Source organism: Phyllobates terribilis, unplaced genomic scaffold, assembly GCF_046119375.1.
Source record: "Phyllobates terribilis strain yellow unplaced genomic scaffold, ASM4611937v1 Scaffold_5__5_contigs__length_657084704, whole genome shotgun sequence".
NCBI classification, from domain to species: Eukaryota; Metazoa; Chordata; class Amphibia; order Anura; family Dendrobatidae; genus Phyllobates; species Phyllobates terribilis.
This window is the reverse complement of record NW_027362765.1, coordinates 37,553,149-37,570,106: the sequence shown is the minus strand read 5'-3', so window position 1 is coordinate 37,570,106 and position 16,958 is coordinate 37,553,149. Positions and strand designations below refer to the sequence as shown.

Sequence of the window (16,958 nt, the reverse complement as noted above, 5' to 3'; positions counted from 1 at the left end):
TTGCATAGCCTGTTGCAAATCTTCAGGTGTAGGATAAGCAATTAGCAGGTCTTTAACCCTTTCATTGAGCCCAGCAAGAAATAGACTTTTCAGAGCAGAATCGTTCCACCCTGTTTGAGTAGACCATCGACGGAAATGAGTACAATATTTTTCCACATTACCTGATCCCTGTCTCAAACGTCTTAACTCAGTCTCAGCTGATGCGACACGGTCAGGATCATCATATAATAGCCCCAAAGCAGAAAAAAAACTATCCACTGATCTGAAGCATGTATCACTAGGTTGCAAAGAAAAGGCCCACTCCTGAGGCTCTTTGCGCAAAAGTGACATTATGAACCCTATGCGCTGGGATTCATCCCCAGAGGACTTGGGTCTCAAACGAAAATACAATAAGCAAGCATTTTTAAATGAAAAAAATTCTCGGTGTTCACCAAAAAATAAATCCGGCAAACATACCTTAGGCTCCAAGAAATGTGCTCCAGGACAGTTACTCACGTGCTGACGGAGCTCGGCCACCTCCAGAGAGAGTCCCTGCAGGCGATGAGCCAAATCCTGAACCGACACCATGATGGAACAGAAAAATCTTTCCTTAGAGAATTTGCAGGCTGGACTTACTGTTATGTTCTGCTACCAGAGCTAAGGAAAGAGAGGAGATCTGTCCCTACGATAGAACTCAGCTTAATCCCTACGATGTAACAGGGAACCCGATCCTGCGATCAGACCCGCCAAAGTCCTAAGCTAGTCTGTACGGAGACCCATAGATGTGGGGAAGGAATCCCCACAAGTACTAAGGACTGGGAGGAAAATGGGACACCTCCCAACAGAAACAGTAGCAGACAGACAAACAAACAAAATATATAGAACACTGAGGTCCGTAGACCAAGCAAACTAACAGAGTTAGATACAGAGCACAGGCTAGCTAGAAAGTAGTTATACAATGAAGTCCAGCAAAGCCAGAAGGGCGGAGCAGGATTAAATAGGCCAACAAGGTCATGTGACCAGAAAAGGAAAAAACCTAAGAGCAAGGTTCTAGCATCCGGATCATTGTCGATCATCATGAGTTTCAATGAGGGGGTTGGCCCAACCAAAGCTTTATGTGTCAGCAGCATAATAATACACAATACTTTTGATCTATCAGTATGGAAGTGAGCAGGGTGTGCACCAAACTACAATCTGCACTGATTGATGAAACCACAAAATTTGTCACGGTCTCCACCAAACCTGAAAGGTAGGAGTGTAAGGGTGAGAGGAGGGGCTGGAGCAATATGTTGATTTTGTAACTGAAGGATCTGTTCAGACTGCAGTGCAATCTTATTGCTTACATCTTGCACAATATTTTGTAGATCCTATGTAGCTTGTTCAAAAATGTGAACGTTATGAGTTATCTGATTTTCAAATGCCGTGTGTGACGCTGTGTCACTTTTCATGGACAGGCCGTGATACGGGATAGTCAAGGAGTAGATCATCATACCAGGAGGAAAGGAGATCAGAGCAGAAGGGGTTAAACAGACGGATGGTCTGAACAAGGTCTGTGACAGTACCTCATATTTTAAGGGGGGGCCACCAGACCCCCAAGCTTCCCAGGAAACTTTAGATGGAAGGCCCTGACTAACCGATCGGCCTTCACATCTCGAGCAGGGACCCATGATCTCTCCTCTGGTCCGTATCCACTCCAGTGGATGAGGTATTGGAGGGAATTAAGGACCCTATGAGAATCCACCACTCTCTGAACCTCATACTCTAAGCCACCGTCGACTGAAACTGGAGGAGGCGGGGATGAGAGAGACAATACCAAGGGAACAAACGCCTTTAATAAGGATTTATGGAAGATGGTAGGGATGCAAAGGGATGGAGGAAGATTTAATCTGAATGCCACTGGATTGACCACCTCAGGGATCTCATAAGGACCAATAAACTTTGGACCCAACTTTGCAGACTGCACTTTAAGTTTAATGTACCTGGGTGACAACCAAATCTTATCCCCAATCTTAAAAACAGGACCCACCGAACGTCTTCTATCGTCCTTCAGTTTTTGGTGAGTCTGAGCAGTCCCAATATTCTTTTGAACCTCCTTCCAAATATTCCCAAGTCTTTGTACGGTGACCTCCACCCCAGGACATTCCGAACTAATCCTAGAAAATTCACCAAAATGGGGATGAAATCCATAATTACAGAAAACCGTTCTGGGGCTAGGGGGGGATAAGGAATATGCCCAGGTCTGAGGACCCCCTCGCAGTAGGGACATGATTATTCCCACCCGCTGGAACTCCTCCCCTGATGATCGGAGGCGCAGGTTAAAGAATAACCTACAGCTCTCCCTGAAGACCCAAAACTGGTCTCTCTCTCCAGAAAATTTATCAGGGAGGTCTATTACAGGTTCTGGAGAGACCAACTGTACATCAGTGGGTACTGACGTCACAGCGACTGCCGGCAGTGAAGGGCTATCAGAGGTTTTCATTAAATTAGTTATCTGACCCTGCAGCTGACATTGTGATGACTCCAGACTCTGGCATTCTCTAGACAGATCCTGAGTCATCAGTTTCAAGTTCGCCATCTGGTCACAGAGTGTGTGAACAGTTTCCATACAGGCGAAAAAGAAAAACGTATGGGGCAGACGTAATGTGACGCTGAGATGGGATAGTCAAGGAGTCCGAAGTCAAAGCCAGGAGGGTACGTCATAAACAGAGGGAAGAGGCAAAGGCGTACTCAGGTAACGTTCCGTAGATCAGAACACCAGGAAGAAAACAGATCAGAGCAGAAGAGGTTAAACAACGGATGGTCAGAACAAGGTCAGGCAACAGAAGATCAATAAACCGAATTCAAGGCACTGAGAACAAACCACACACTAGCTGAATGTATGTCTGGTCGAGATCTGGGGGAAACAGCTCAGTTAAGTAGCCAGGCATTCAACTGGGATAATGAACACCTGAAGATAGCCAGTGCCTCCCAGTCTCAGATTGAACAGGCGAGCTGTCAATCACCACACTGAAAGCTATTTCACACCCCTGTAGCAGATTGGATGGTTGAGCTGTCAAGTACAGTACTGATAGCTCCAGCACACCCCTGTACAAGATTGGATGGCTGAGCTGTAAGTAACTGCATCCCAGACACAGTGAGGGGTGGAACCGCGACACCGTGTATTTTGTTTTTAGTGTTTGCATATCTGCATAGATGTTGGTAAAGCAAACAGTTCATCTTAGTTACACACACCTCCAATTTTCCTCCCTCGACAGTGTCCATGATGAAGGCTTGAGTATCCTGTTACGATACTGGCGTAGTACTGCTGGAAACCAATGGCCTAAGGAGCACAAGCAGGAACATCAAGCGGTAGTAAAAGTTCTTGGAGATAGCAAGGAGTTTGTAGGAAACAATCCGTAGATGAATAGAACAGTCTGGGTAAGAATGTTCTAGAGCTGGAGACAGAAACTAGGCTAACAGCTAGACACAATACTCAAGCAATGAGTGAGAGATCCATGTGGCTTTAAGTAGGCCCAAACAGGAAACAAGATGTATTCCATAGATTCAGAATCCACCATCTTGGTAAAGGGCAATTGCAGAATACAACAACAGCCTCCAGTGGTAAAGAGTGAAAGTGCAGCACAATATTAAAGTGAACAATAGCTGCCACAAGTGGTCAAACTGTAGAAGGGCAACAGAAGTCATGACACATGCATAGGCACCAGCATTAGTGTTACAGAGCTGAGCACCATTACCCGTGTAGTTGTTATCTGGAGCTTGGAGTGCCGGTGAACATTACTCTTTCTTACTCTGTAGAGATAATCATACCCCAGGATTTTGGATTTGGAAAGGAGAGAATCGCAGACACCTTGTTATTTCTGTTAAAAATAAAACATGTAATAAAATATATCTGATTGCTTCTTGTTTCTTACACTGGAAATGTTACTCCAGAGCCTAACTGGAGTACTAATTGTGGTGAGGCACACGCTACTAAGAAGATGCGCCAAATTCATTAAGTGGCTGTCACAATTCTGTTGTCTGATAACCGGGGCCAGTGGCTCCTTCCCTGTACCTAATGCTAGGGACACCCTAGCTATCCCTGCTCCTCAGGTTACTTCTGATGGTGAAGATGCTGTGGCCACGTACCTTGCTGAGCTCCTGAATCAGCCCTAATCTGTCCCAGGGAAGGGAGGAGGAATAGTGTATTTAAATACACAAACCAGACAAACAAGTAAGGACGTACAGGGATAACTGAAAATACCAATCATACAAAATATGCACTGACTGACAACAGAGGGAAACATCGGAAAGATTAGGTAGGTAAACTAAATAGGAGAGATTGGGGACTATGCACACAGCCGAAACACCAAGCAATAGTCACAGAACAATTTTCCAAAACACCTCTACCAAAACAGACACCTTCACTCCACTCCGCACCAGGCAGTACAAGACTTATCACTGGAAATCCAGATTGCCAGAGACCAGTATAGGAGAGGGTAGTGGCAAATACTGCACAGCTGAGATCATCCAAGCAGGAAGCTTCAGAGAGTCCAAGCTGAACAAATTAACCCCTGCACTGCTGACAAAAACCTGCACTGTTTAATATGAGGGGGGAGTGATTCTAATCAGTGCAGGAGTATATGTAATCAGACTCTGCGGTTATTTGGCTCCTTTCTGTTGTGATAAATCTGTGACAGTAGCGTCTCTTAATGAATTTCATGAATTTGGCACATCTTATTGCTGCACCTTCCTCATTATAACTGGTGTATGAAACACCTGTCTTAATAATTCTGGGGTCTATGACTTTGTTTTTCAAAAATCTAAAAGGGTATAATTTTGCAATTGTTAATTGTATATAATTTTTTTTAACACCAGAGGTATTGTCAAAGATGAACAACAAAAGGGACCATGACTGTCCTAAATGTCAGATTAACCCATCATATGTTATTGTTATGCTATAAAGTGTACATTTTTGAGGATCAGGTTATTGAGACAATTTAGGAAAACTTTAAAATCAAATCCACTTAAGTCCAATAATATGTGTATTGGGATTCAGAAAATGGAATCAGTTCCTAGTGATGGTGAAAGATCTACTATACTTAGCATGGAAAGTGCTTTTTAAAAAATTAATCCCACCAAATGATCCTACAAAAAAGGAATGGATCATAGATGTAAATAGTAAGTTACAACATGAACATGTTTATTATCATAATACACATAAACTAAAGACATCTGTTCAGACCTGGAGATTGTGGATTTAAAGAAACTGTAATGAATAGCAGATCACTAAGATCGGGCATTAGGAATGAAGAGGAAGAAATGTTGGGTATTTTTTTGGGATGTGGTTTCTCCCCTGTAGGAGTTCTCTGATGGACAACTACATCTGATTTCTGATTAAAACATTTCCCACATTCTAAACATGAATATGGTTTCTGCCCTGTGTGAGTTCTCTGATGTGTAACAAGACGTAATTTCTCTGTAAAAGATTTCCCACATTCTGAACATGAAAAAGGCTTCCCCCCTATGTGAGTTCTCTCGTGTAAGACAAGACTTGATTTCTCTGCAAAACACTTCCCACATACTGAACATGAAAAAGGTTTAACCCCTGTGCAAGTTCTCTGATGGCCAACTAAATGTGATTTCTGATTAAAACACTTCCCACATTCTGAACATGAATATGGCTTTTCCCCTGTATGAACTCTCTCATGTCTATTAAGTTTTGCTTTCTGGTTAAAATATTTCCCACACTGTAAACAAGAAAATCTTGTCTCCTTTGTGTGAATATTTTGTAAGTAACAAAAGACATTTTGAGGGAAAAATTATTTCTATTTTCTGCACTTGATAATAGCTTCCTTGCTCTAAGAGTAGTTTGATTTTTAATGCCTCTTTTGTGACTTTTATTTTTCTTAATATTCTGTGATGAATCAGAAGTTTGGATGTGTTTAGAAGGAAAAGATAAAAAATCTTTGCTGTGAAGGGAAGATGGAATATCTGGAGTAAAGCCATTCACTTCAATCTCAATGTCTTCTGATTTAAAAATTGCAGATGTCGCTTGTCTTTGTGAATCCCAGGTACAGTCATCTGCAAAGAATAAAAACATTATTATTTTTGAATAAAATATCCTTAAAAAAATATATTTGTATAACATTTCTAAAATATACCTAGAAATTGCAACTTATGTATACAAACCAATTGACAATCAAACATTAGAACTCAGAGCACGAAAGAGTAGAGCATGATGTTCGACCCCATTTATTCGTTTTGCCTCCCAAATACTGGAATAATACACCAACAAAAAATGTTATGCATGGCTAAAATAATGCCAATGAAAACTTACCCGATAAATGGGTCTCAGAAAATACCACACAATGGGAAAACGTGTTTTTTTGCAATATTCAGAATGTTGTTTCATAACGTGAATAGAAAAAAGTAACAAACTATCAATGTTTGGTATTGCTGTAATCAAACTGATATGGAAAATCATGTTTCCAGCCATTTTTATTGGAAAATTAAAGTCGAAAAAGCAAAAACCAATGGCAGCATTGTATTTTTCAAAATTTCGTCGCACTTAGAAATTTTTCCCCCTATTTTGTAGTACATTACATGGTAAAAGGAATGTTTTCATTCAAAACTACAACTTGTCCTGCAAAAACACAAGCGCTAACACATCTATGTCGACAAGAAAAAAAAGTTATTGGTCTTGGAATAAGACAAAGAAAACACAAAAGTGCATAAATGACAAACACTCTGGTTCTTAAAGGTGTAATGCTGCGGCTTGCTGCATTGCTAGAATGTCCAGGGGGTGTGCTCTAGCTGACCATTTACCTCCCCCTCAGGTGACTGATCACGTGACTATGACATCATCACAGGTCCTGTGTGCACAAAAGGATATATAAACCCTGGTAGTTTTGAAACAGGGAGCGAAAGAGTGGCCTGGTGAGGCCTAGAAAGAGAGGCCTGGTGAAGCCTGGAAGACAGAGGCTGGATCCCCCTGTGTTTAGGATACCAGTAGCCTTGGAGGGAGAGAGGCCTGGTCCCTGTGTGGGACTCCACTAGCCTGGAAGGCAGAGGCTGGATCCCCCTGTGTTTTCGATACCAGTAGCCTTTGAAGGTGTAACGGGTCCGGGAGGCGGAACCTCTGAGCTATTATACAAGGGGGCGGCCCTTGTAAGGGAGCGGGTGGCAGTCTCTGGGTGAACGGACAGGGAGTTACGGCAAGTGATCAGGGCAGTCTCTGGGTAAGGGGTAGGTACGACCTGTGATGGCAGAGCCTCCGGGTAGGCTAGCAGGCAGATGGTAGATGTGTGCTCCCAGGTGAGCAAGCGAGAGTCTCTGGAATAGCAGGTGGTCACGGCACGTGACGGCGGAACCTCCGGGCTGGCAGGCAGGTAGGTAACGGAGAAGCGCTCCCAGGTGAGCGGGCAAGAGTCTCTGGAATAGCTGGTGGTCACCGCACGTGACAACGGGACCTCCGGGCTGGCAAGTAGGCAGGTAACGGAGATGCGCTCCCAGGTGAGCGGGCAGGCTGGTCCTTTAGACAGACTGACAGGAGTAGTAAGGCAGACCGTCGGACCTCAGACTGGCAGACAGGTAACAAGAATTCAGGCAGGAATCATGGCAGGTAACTAGCAGGAAACTGGCAGGAAACTGGCAGGTAACTGGCAGGTAACTGGCAACGGGACCTGAGGGCTGAAGCACAGGTGAGACACAGGTGCAAACAACATTGCTCGGGCACCTCCATTTTGGAGGAGGTGCCTTATATATGATGAAGTCCTCCGGCCATTGGCCGGGGACTCCTTAGGACGGCGCGCGCGGCCCCTTTAAGAGGAGGGGAGCGCGCGCGCGCGCGCCCTAAGCACAGGGGCCGGGAAGGAGCGCGCGCTGAGAGCAGAGCGGGAGGAGGACGCCGGGAAGGAGCGCGCGCTGACAGCAGAGCGGGGAGAGGACGCCGGGCACGGAGCAGAGCGGTGAGGGGAGCAGCGTCCCTGCCTAGCAGAGGGCAGGGACGCCAGCGCTACAGTACCCCCCCCTTTAGGCCCCCCCTTTTTTAGGCCAGACAGAAATTTAGCTAGGATGAGAGGGGCATGGATGTTCTCCCGGGGCTCCCACGTTCTCTCCTCAGGACCAAACCCCTTCCAATCTACCAGAGAAAAGGTCTTTCCTCTTACCCTTTTGGTGGCAAGAATGTTCTCTACCTCAAACTCGTCCTCAGCAGAAACCGGAGCAGGAGGCGTACCTGTAGACTTGGAAAAAGAGTTAAGCACCACAGGTTTGAGGAGAGACACATGGAAGGAGTTAGGGATCCGTAAGTTGGCCGGGAGTTTCAATTTATAGGCCACCGGGTTGATCTGACTGATGACCTCCAGTGGGCCGATGAACCGAGGCCCTAACTTATAGGAAGGGATCTTGAGCCGGACATATTTGGACGAGAGCCAGACTTTATCCCCAGGGCGGAATTGAGGAGGGTCCAGACGTTTTTTGTCAGCGTGTCTTTTCATACGCTCGGACGACAGAAGGAGTGCGGACCGGGTACTCTCCCATATGGAGGAAAATTTGTTAACAAGAGATTCCGCAGCCGGATTGTCCGCCGAGGTGGAGACGGGAAACGGGATCCGAGGATGCTGACCGTAGACTACAAAAAACGGGGATTTGGAGGAAGACTCGCTCTCGTGATTGTTGTACGAGAATTCGGCCCATGGCAGGAGATCCACCCAGTCAGAATGGTGGGCATTAACGAAGTGCCGAAGGTAACTGGTCAGGTTCTGATTGATCCGCTCCACTTGACCATTAGACTGTGGGTGGTAAGCGGAGGAGAAGTCCAGGGTGACGTCCAGCAATTTACAAGTGGCTCTCCAGAAACGGGAAGTGAACTGTACCCCACGATCCGACACGATGTGACGGGGCAGGCCATGAAGACGGAAGATGTGGCGGATAAAGTCTTTAGCCAGCTCGGGTGCAGACGGAAGACCTGGCAGTGGAATGAAGTGAGCCATCTTGGAGAAGCGGTCAGCGACCACCCAAATGACCGTACAACCGGCAGAGACGGGTAGATCAGTAATGAAGTCCATCGCTATATGCTGCCAGGGGGCAGCAGGTACCGGCAGAGGTAGGAGGCGGCCGGCCGGCAGGTGTCTCGGAACTTTGTTGCGGGCGCAGGACACACAGGCAGAAACAAAGTCTATTACATCCTTGTGCAGGTTAGGCCACCAGTAGTGCCGGGTAATAAGCTGGAGGGTCTTTTTCTGACCGGCGTGGCCAGCTAGTTTAGACGAATGACCCCAGTGTAGGATCTTCTCCCGATCAGGTACTGGTACGAACGTCTTACCAGGAGGAAGACGATTTAGACTCACGGGAGCCACCTGCATTACTCTGGCGGGATCGATGATATGTTTCGGATCCTCCTCGAGATCAGACACCAGAAAGGACCGAGACAGGGCGTCCGCCTTGACGTTTTTGTCAGCCGGGCGAAAATGAAGGACAAAATCAAAACGAGCAAAAAACAAGGACCACCGGGCTTGGCGCGGGTTAAGTCTCTGGGCATGCTGGAGGTAAGCCAAGTTCTTGTGGTCAGTGTAAATTATTACCGGGTGAAGAGCCCCCTCGAGCAGGTAACGCCACTCCTCCAATGCCAGTTTGATGGCCAATAACTCTCGGTCTCCTATGGAATAGTTGCGCTCAGAGGAGGAGAAGAGTTTAGAGAAGAAGCCACAAGTTACCATCCTCCCGGAAGATGATTTTTGAGTAAGTACCGCTCCGGCTCCAGAGGAGGAGGTGTCAACTTCCAGGAAGAACTGTTTGTTGCCATCTGGGCGATGCAGCACCGGGGCGGAAGAGAAGGCCTGTTTAAGGGAAAGAAAGGCCTCCTCTGCTTCGGGTGGCCACTCTTTGGGATTAGTACCTTTACGGGTGAGCGCAGAAATTGGGGCCGTCCGGGAAGAGAAGTGTGGTATGAAGAGGCGGTAGTAGTTGGCGAAGCCCAGGAATCGCTGAATGGCCTTCAACCCCTCCGGTCGGGGCCATTTCTCGATGGCAGACAGTTTCTCAGGATCCATTTGTAGGCCGGTCTGAGAGATAATGTAGCCCAGAAACGGAAGCGAGGTCTGCTCAAAGAGGCACTTCTCAAATTTAGCGTAGAGATGGTTCTGCCTTAGCCTGAGCAGGACCTGACGAACGTCCCTCCGGTGAGTCTGGAGATCCGGAGAGAAGACCAAGATGTCGTCCAGGTACACCACTACGCAGGAGTAGAGAAGGTCCCGGAAGATGTCATTGACCAACTCTTGAAAGACGGCAGGAGCGTTACAGAGACCAAAGGTCATTACCAGGTATTCATAGTGGCCGTCCCGGGTGTTGAATGCCGTCTTCCATTCATCCCCCTGACGAATACGAACCAGGTTGTACGCCCCACGAAGGTCCAGTTTGGTGAAGATCCTAGCCCCCCTCAGGCGATCAAATAATTCTGGAATGAGCGGAAGGGGGTACTTATTCTTCACCGTGATCAGGTTTAGGCCTCTATAGTCTATACAGGGACGGAGAGAGCCGTCCTTCTTTTTGACGAAAAAGAAGCCTGCTCCCGCCGGGGAGGTAGATTTCCGGATGAATCCTCTGGCCAGATTCTCCTCAATATATTCGGACATTGACCGGGTCTCAGCAGCGGATAAAGGATAGATACGCCCACGGGGAGGAGTAGTACCGGGTAGCAGATCGATGGGACAGTCGTATGGTCTATGTGGTGGTAATGTCTCTGCCTCCTTTTTATTAAAGACATCTGCATAAGACCAATAAGGAATCGGAAGTCCAGGTAGATTAGCTGGGGTAGGAGAGGGACGGACGGGATGGACGGGAACCAGGCAGGTTTTATGACAGTCTTGTCCCCAGCGAAGGACCTCTCCGGTTTGCCAGTCTAGCACGGGTGCATGTCTCTGGAGCCAGGGCAGACCTAGCAAGAGGGCGTGAGAGAGTCCAGGCAGAACATGAAAGGAGATACTTTCAGAATGCAGCATTCCCACCTGCAGGGTAATGGATTCGGTGATGAGTTGAATGGGGCGAGGTAAGAGGCCCCCATCCATGGCAGCGACAGACAAGGGTACAGCCAGAGGTTTGGTGGGGATGCGGTATTTCTCAACCAGGGACTGCGAAATAAGGTTCCCGGCTGCTCCAGAGTCAAGTTGGGCTAGTTCGAAATAACGGTTCTCCCCGTAGATGATCGAAACTGACAACAGCAGGGATGGAGAGGATTTATTCTTGTCTAGGTGGACCTCTCTGAGCGAACCTAGACACAGGCGTTTCCCGACCTCTCCGGGCAGGCACGGATCCGGTGCTCCTTACTGCCACAGTAGAAGCAGCTCCCCTCGGCACGGCGTGAGTCCTGACGGGTTTTGACCATCTTGGTCTGGTCGACCTGCATAGGCTCAGGAGAGTGTACCTGGGGAGAGATGGAGGGAATGACGGGTTTCTGGAAAGTAGGAGCTAAACGTGGAATCCTTCTCTCACGGGTGACCTCTTTGGCACGCTCCTGGAACCGTAGGTCAATCCGGGTGGCAAGGGTTATTAGATCATCGAGAGAGGTAGGAATGTCCCGACCAGCAAGTTCATCTTTAATACGACCGGACAGACCCTCCCAGAAGACGGATACCAGAGCGTCGTTATCCCAGGCCAGCTCCGAGGCAAGGGTGCGGAACCGTATGGCATATTGGCCCACGGTGAGACCCTCCTGACGGAGGCGTAGCAGAGAGGATGCGGATGAGGTCTTCCGTCCGGGTTCGTCGAAGACTTTCCGGAAAGCCGAGAGAAAAGCAGGCAAGTTGGACACCAGGGGGTCTCCTCTCTCCCATAGAGGATTTAGCCAGGCCAGGGCCTCCCCGGTGAGATGGGACATGATAAAGGCAATTTTGGCCCGGTCGGAATTAAACTGATGGGACAAAAGTTCAAAGTGCAGGGTGCACTGATTTATGAAGCCCCGAGCCTGGACGGGGTCGCCTCCGAAGCGAGGAGGTGCAGAGAGCCGGGGTCCGGGGTAGGATACCATAGTATTAGTGGGCAGCGGAGCTGCCGGATTGCAAGATATGGCACTGGCGGAGGTTGTTGGTGGATCAGACAGAGTGTTCAGGCGAGTATTAACATTCCGCAGGTGACCCAGGATGGCCTCCTGTTGGGACCTCTGACGGGACAGTTCAAGACAGAGGTCCGAGAGCGAGGGAGCTTGGGTGCCACCGGGTTCCATGGCCCGAGCAAAACTGTAACGGGTCCGGGAGGCGGAACCTCTGAGCTATTATACAAGGGGGCGGCCCTTGTAAGGGAGCGGGTGGCAGTCTCTGGGTGAACGGACAGGGAGTTACGGCAAGTGATCAGGGCAGTCTCTGGGTAAGGGGTAGGTACGACCTGTGATGGCAGAGCCTCCGGGTAGGCTAGCAGGCAGATGGTAGATGTGTGCTCCCAGGTGAGCAAGCGAGAGTCTCTGGAATAGCAGGTGGTCACGGCACGTGACGGCGGAACCTCCGGGCTGGCAGGCAGGTAGGTAACGGAGAAGCGCTCCCAGGTGAGCGGGCAAGAGTCTCTGGAATAGCTGGTGGTCACCGCACGTGACAACGGGACCTCCGGGCTGGCAAGTAGGCAGGTAACGGAGATGCGCTCCCAGGTGAGCGGGCAGGCTGGTCCTTTAGACAGACTGACAGGAGTAGTAAGGCAGACCGTCGGACCTCAGACTGGCAGACAGGTAACAAGAATTCAGGCAGGAATCAGGCAGGTAACTAGCAGGAAACTGGCAGGAAACTGGCAGGAAACTGGCAGGTAACTGGCAGGTAACTGGCAACGGGACCTGAGGGCTGAAGCACAGGTGAGACACAGGTGCAAACAACATTGCTCGGGCACCTCCATTTTGGAGGAGGTGCCTTATATATGATGAAGTCCTCCGGCCATTGGCCGGGGACTCCTTAGGACGGCGCGCGCGGCCCCTTTAAGAGGAGGGGAGCGCGCGCGCGCGCGCCCTAAGCACAGGGGCCGGGAAGGAGCGCGCGCTGAGAGCAGAGCGGGAGGAGGACGCCGGGAAGGAGCGCGCGCTGACAGCAGAGCGGGGAGAGGACGCCGGGCACGGAGCAGAGCGGTGAGGGGAGCAGCGTCCCTGCCTAGCAGAGGGCAGGGACGCCAGCGCTACAGAAGGTACGTGGCCCGGAGGCCCCATCTGGGAAGCCTTAAAGCCACAGCTGTGGCAGAACCGAGCTGACTGAAGCAGCTACGACCCGGCAAAGGTAAAAACGCTGCTTGATGTGGACATTGATATTGTTACCTTGCTAAAGGCTGTGTCTGGAGCCAAGTGGGCATATTTGTCACTGGAAAGGCTCTTGGATGTTATATGTGTAACATGTAGGCGAGCCACTGAGATGGACTATGTCATGTGGGGTTTATGAGGTGTAATAAACTGCTGGACTATATATTACCGGAAAACGTTGCATGTGTGCTTTAATTGACCCAGTGAAGTGAGTACCCCAGCGTGATGCATAGCGCTACCTTACATGTGGTTGGAAAATGCGAGCAACAGCAGCCTGGTTGCTAGGGGTAACGGCACAGGGCGACAATTGTGGATGCAAGCATCTTGCTGTGGCTCAGTGGGGTCACGAAGATTAAAGTATGTGGCTGTAACTCGGTGGGGTTACGAAAATTGTCATCGCACTCAAACCTGGTTTGCTGTGGCTCGGCGGGGTCACGAAAATTAAAACATCTTGCTGTAACTCGGCGGGGTTACAAAAATTGTTGGCGCACTCAAACCTGGTTTGCTGTGGCTTGGTGGGGCCACAAAAAAATTCCGGGGAGAGCGGTGTGAAGTGTCTAGTGTGAACAGCGTACCGCGATGGTTATGAATGGAGCCATATCCCCAGACAGAATGGAGAAGTGGTTGGATGACCGGCTGCAAACACTCGTCAGCAAAATAGAGTTTTCTGAAGAGGTGCAGGAGCAGATGAAAATGGCTGTGAAGGGAGCAGCAGATGAGACTGAAGCTGCTGAGCGGTTAAGGTACCTGTTAAAATTGCAGCAACAGGACATGGTGCAGGAATGGCAGGAGCTGTTGGCACCGTATAGAATGGCGGCAGTGGACCATTCTGTGAGTTCTCCGGGGGCGCCAGAATTATCCCACAGTGCCCGGGGAGGTGGTAAGAGATGTTGTGAACTGGGTCCTAAGACTATCGCGTGGGTTGTTTTTAAAAAACCCTCTACAGGTGTGGATGTCCAAAAGGGGGCGGAGTCTCAAAAGGGGGCGGATTTTCAAAAGAGCGTGGAGTATAGGAAACCAAAATTGGTTGCTGGTTGTGGGTTGGTACCACCTAAAAATGACAATTTGACCGTTGATAACGGGGTAGCTCCAGTAGAAGGGGTTGACATCAATTGTGAGGGGGTGGCTTGTTGGTTTACAACACCGTGGGGAGTGACACAGACCCCACAACTGACGGTGACACTACGAAAGTAGAAAGAGTTCAGTCAGGAGGAGCTAGACGAGGTGAGAAAGTCCCCCTCTCGTCGTCGACGGCGCAAGGGCCACAAAAAAGTTGCTCCTATAGCCTTTGCTGAAAGCGCAAATAAAGAAAATGTAATGCTGTGTGCTTTTATTCCGAGTGTGGATCCTCCTCTAGAAGCAGAAGAGGAGGAGACGTTGCCAGTAGCAACCTCCGGTACAGTACTGAGACAGAAGGATCAGGATCCGACAGCACTGAAAGACGAGGCGGCCAGTCATGACCAAGAGCTGGAGCCTATCAGGCAGCAGTATAAGAGTGACGTGCAACAACTAAGAAAAAACCTGGAGAACGTGTCCTCAAACCAGCTGAGCCTGGAGTCTGAACGGCAGAAAATATACCAGGTTGCGAGGAACCTACAGCGAGAACTGGAGGAAAGCAACAGTTGGAAGGAAAAGTTCCAGAAAAGTAAAGAGGAGGTTTTTCAGTTGGAGCTTGACAAAGCAGAGTTTGAAGATGAGCTGTGTGAGTTGAAAGATCGGTTCTCCCTGGTACACTTAGAGCTGATGCAGGTGAAGCAAAAGCTGGATGAGGGACTACACCAGTTCAACCGGGAGCTGTGTGACTCCAAGAAGGAGTATGGTGAACTCATGAGGGAGCTGCAGCAATTCCAGGACCAAGTAAAGCCTCTAATGCAGGAGAAGGAGCGGCTAGTTGACTCTCTGTATCAGCGAGACTGGGAGCTATCCGCCCTGAAAGAGGCAATAAAAGATGAAGCGTCTGGTCACGACCGTGAGGCAGAAAAGAGGCATGAAAAGTTCAATAGAGAGCTGCAACAAATCAAGAGAGACAATGAGGATATCCTCAAGGTTAAGGAAAAACTAGAGGATGATAAAACTGATGCAGAGCACATGCGCCAAGTGATTGAGACTACTCTACAGGACACCCGTGCTGAGAATGATCAGAAAGATCCCAGGTCTGGAAGCTCAGATGAAGGAACTGCAGACGTTCTGTGGCAATCTCCAGAGAGCAGAGACGTGCCTTAAGGATAGAATCTGCAGGATGGAGGAGTCCATCGAAGAAGGGAGGTATGAAGCAAATGCCTTTTCGGATAATGCGAGCTTGGGTGATTTTGTGGATGTGAGAGCCGAGATCAAGGAGTTGCTACAAGCCCATTGGAAGCAAGAGAAGCTTGAGAGACTGGCTGCCGAGAGCCGAGTGGGCGCATTGGAGACAGCTGAGAAAATTCTGCTGATAAAGGAGCAGTTGAAGCCGGAAGAGCTTCAGAGATGGGCTGCTGAGAGGCGAATAGCTGAGCTAGAGAAAGAAGTTGTCGAGCTCAAAGGTCGCCTGGCAAAGTACCAATCAGTGAACGAGGCCTCCTTGGAGAAGGGCAAACAAGTTGCACTCAGTCCTTTGGCCCATGAGAGGGTGGACCGGAGGAGAGCTGAGAGAGTGTTGAAAGAAAATAAGTATGGAATGGAATAATGTCGATGACTAATGTTCCAGGGGCTGAGCAGTGCAATTGTCAAGTACATGGTCTCTGGGTGAACCGTGGGTTATAATGTGAGTGTGTATGCTATGTGTTCAACCCCACAAGTTTGAACAGAGGGGGGGGATATGTAATGCTGCGGCTTGCTGCATTGCTAGAATGTCCATGGGGTGTGCTCTAGCTGACCATTTACCTCCCCCTCAGGTGACTGATCAAGTGACTATGACATCATCACAGGTCCTGTGTGCACAAACGGATATATAAACCCTGGTAGTTTTGAAACAGGGAGCGAAAGAATGGCCTGGTGAGGCCTAGAAAGAGAGGCCTGGTGAAGCCTGGAAGGCAGAGGCTGGATCCCCCTGTGTTTAGGATACCAGTAGCCTTGGAGGGCGAGAGGCCTGGTCCCTGTGTAGGACTCCACTAGCCTGGAAGGCAGAGGCTGGATCCCTCTGTGTTTGAGATACCAGTAGCCTTTGAAGGTACGTGGCCCGGAGGCCCCATCTGGGAAGCCTTAAAGCCACAGCTGTGGCAGAACCGAGCTGACTGAAGCAGCTACGACCCAGCAAAGGTAAAAACGCTGCTTGATGTGGACATTGATATTGTTACCTTGCTGAAGGCTGTGTCTGGAGCCAAGTGGGCATATCGGTCACTGGAAAGGCTCTTGGATGTTATATGTGTAACATGTAGGCGAGCCACTGAGATGGATTATGTCATGTGCGGTTAATGAGGTGTAATAAACTGCTGGACTACATATTACCGGAAAACGTTGCATGTGTGCTTTAATTGACCCGGTGAAGCGAGTACCCCAGCGTGATGAATAGCGCTACCTTACAAAGGGTTAACTTCACTTACTCTTGTAATGAAGGGGACTTTTATTTTCTGGCCACTCAGACTCAACCATACTATGTACATTTGTAGAATTCTTAACAGAGAAAATATCTTTCAGTCTCTTGAAGGTAAAAAATCAGACCTTTATGTATTAAACGGAACCTGTCACCAGGTTTTCTCCATATAAAGTACAGCCACCACCATTAGGGCCACTTTTACAGTGTATTAGAAAGCTGTAA

General features: G+C 48.8%; 1 pseudogene; it reads right to left on the bottom strand.

The window, feature by feature from the left end:
• LOC141270695 (uncharacterized) overlaps positions 1 to 16,958 on the bottom strand; it is a 91,295-nt pseudogene that overhangs the window by 34,386 nt on the left and 39,951 nt on the right.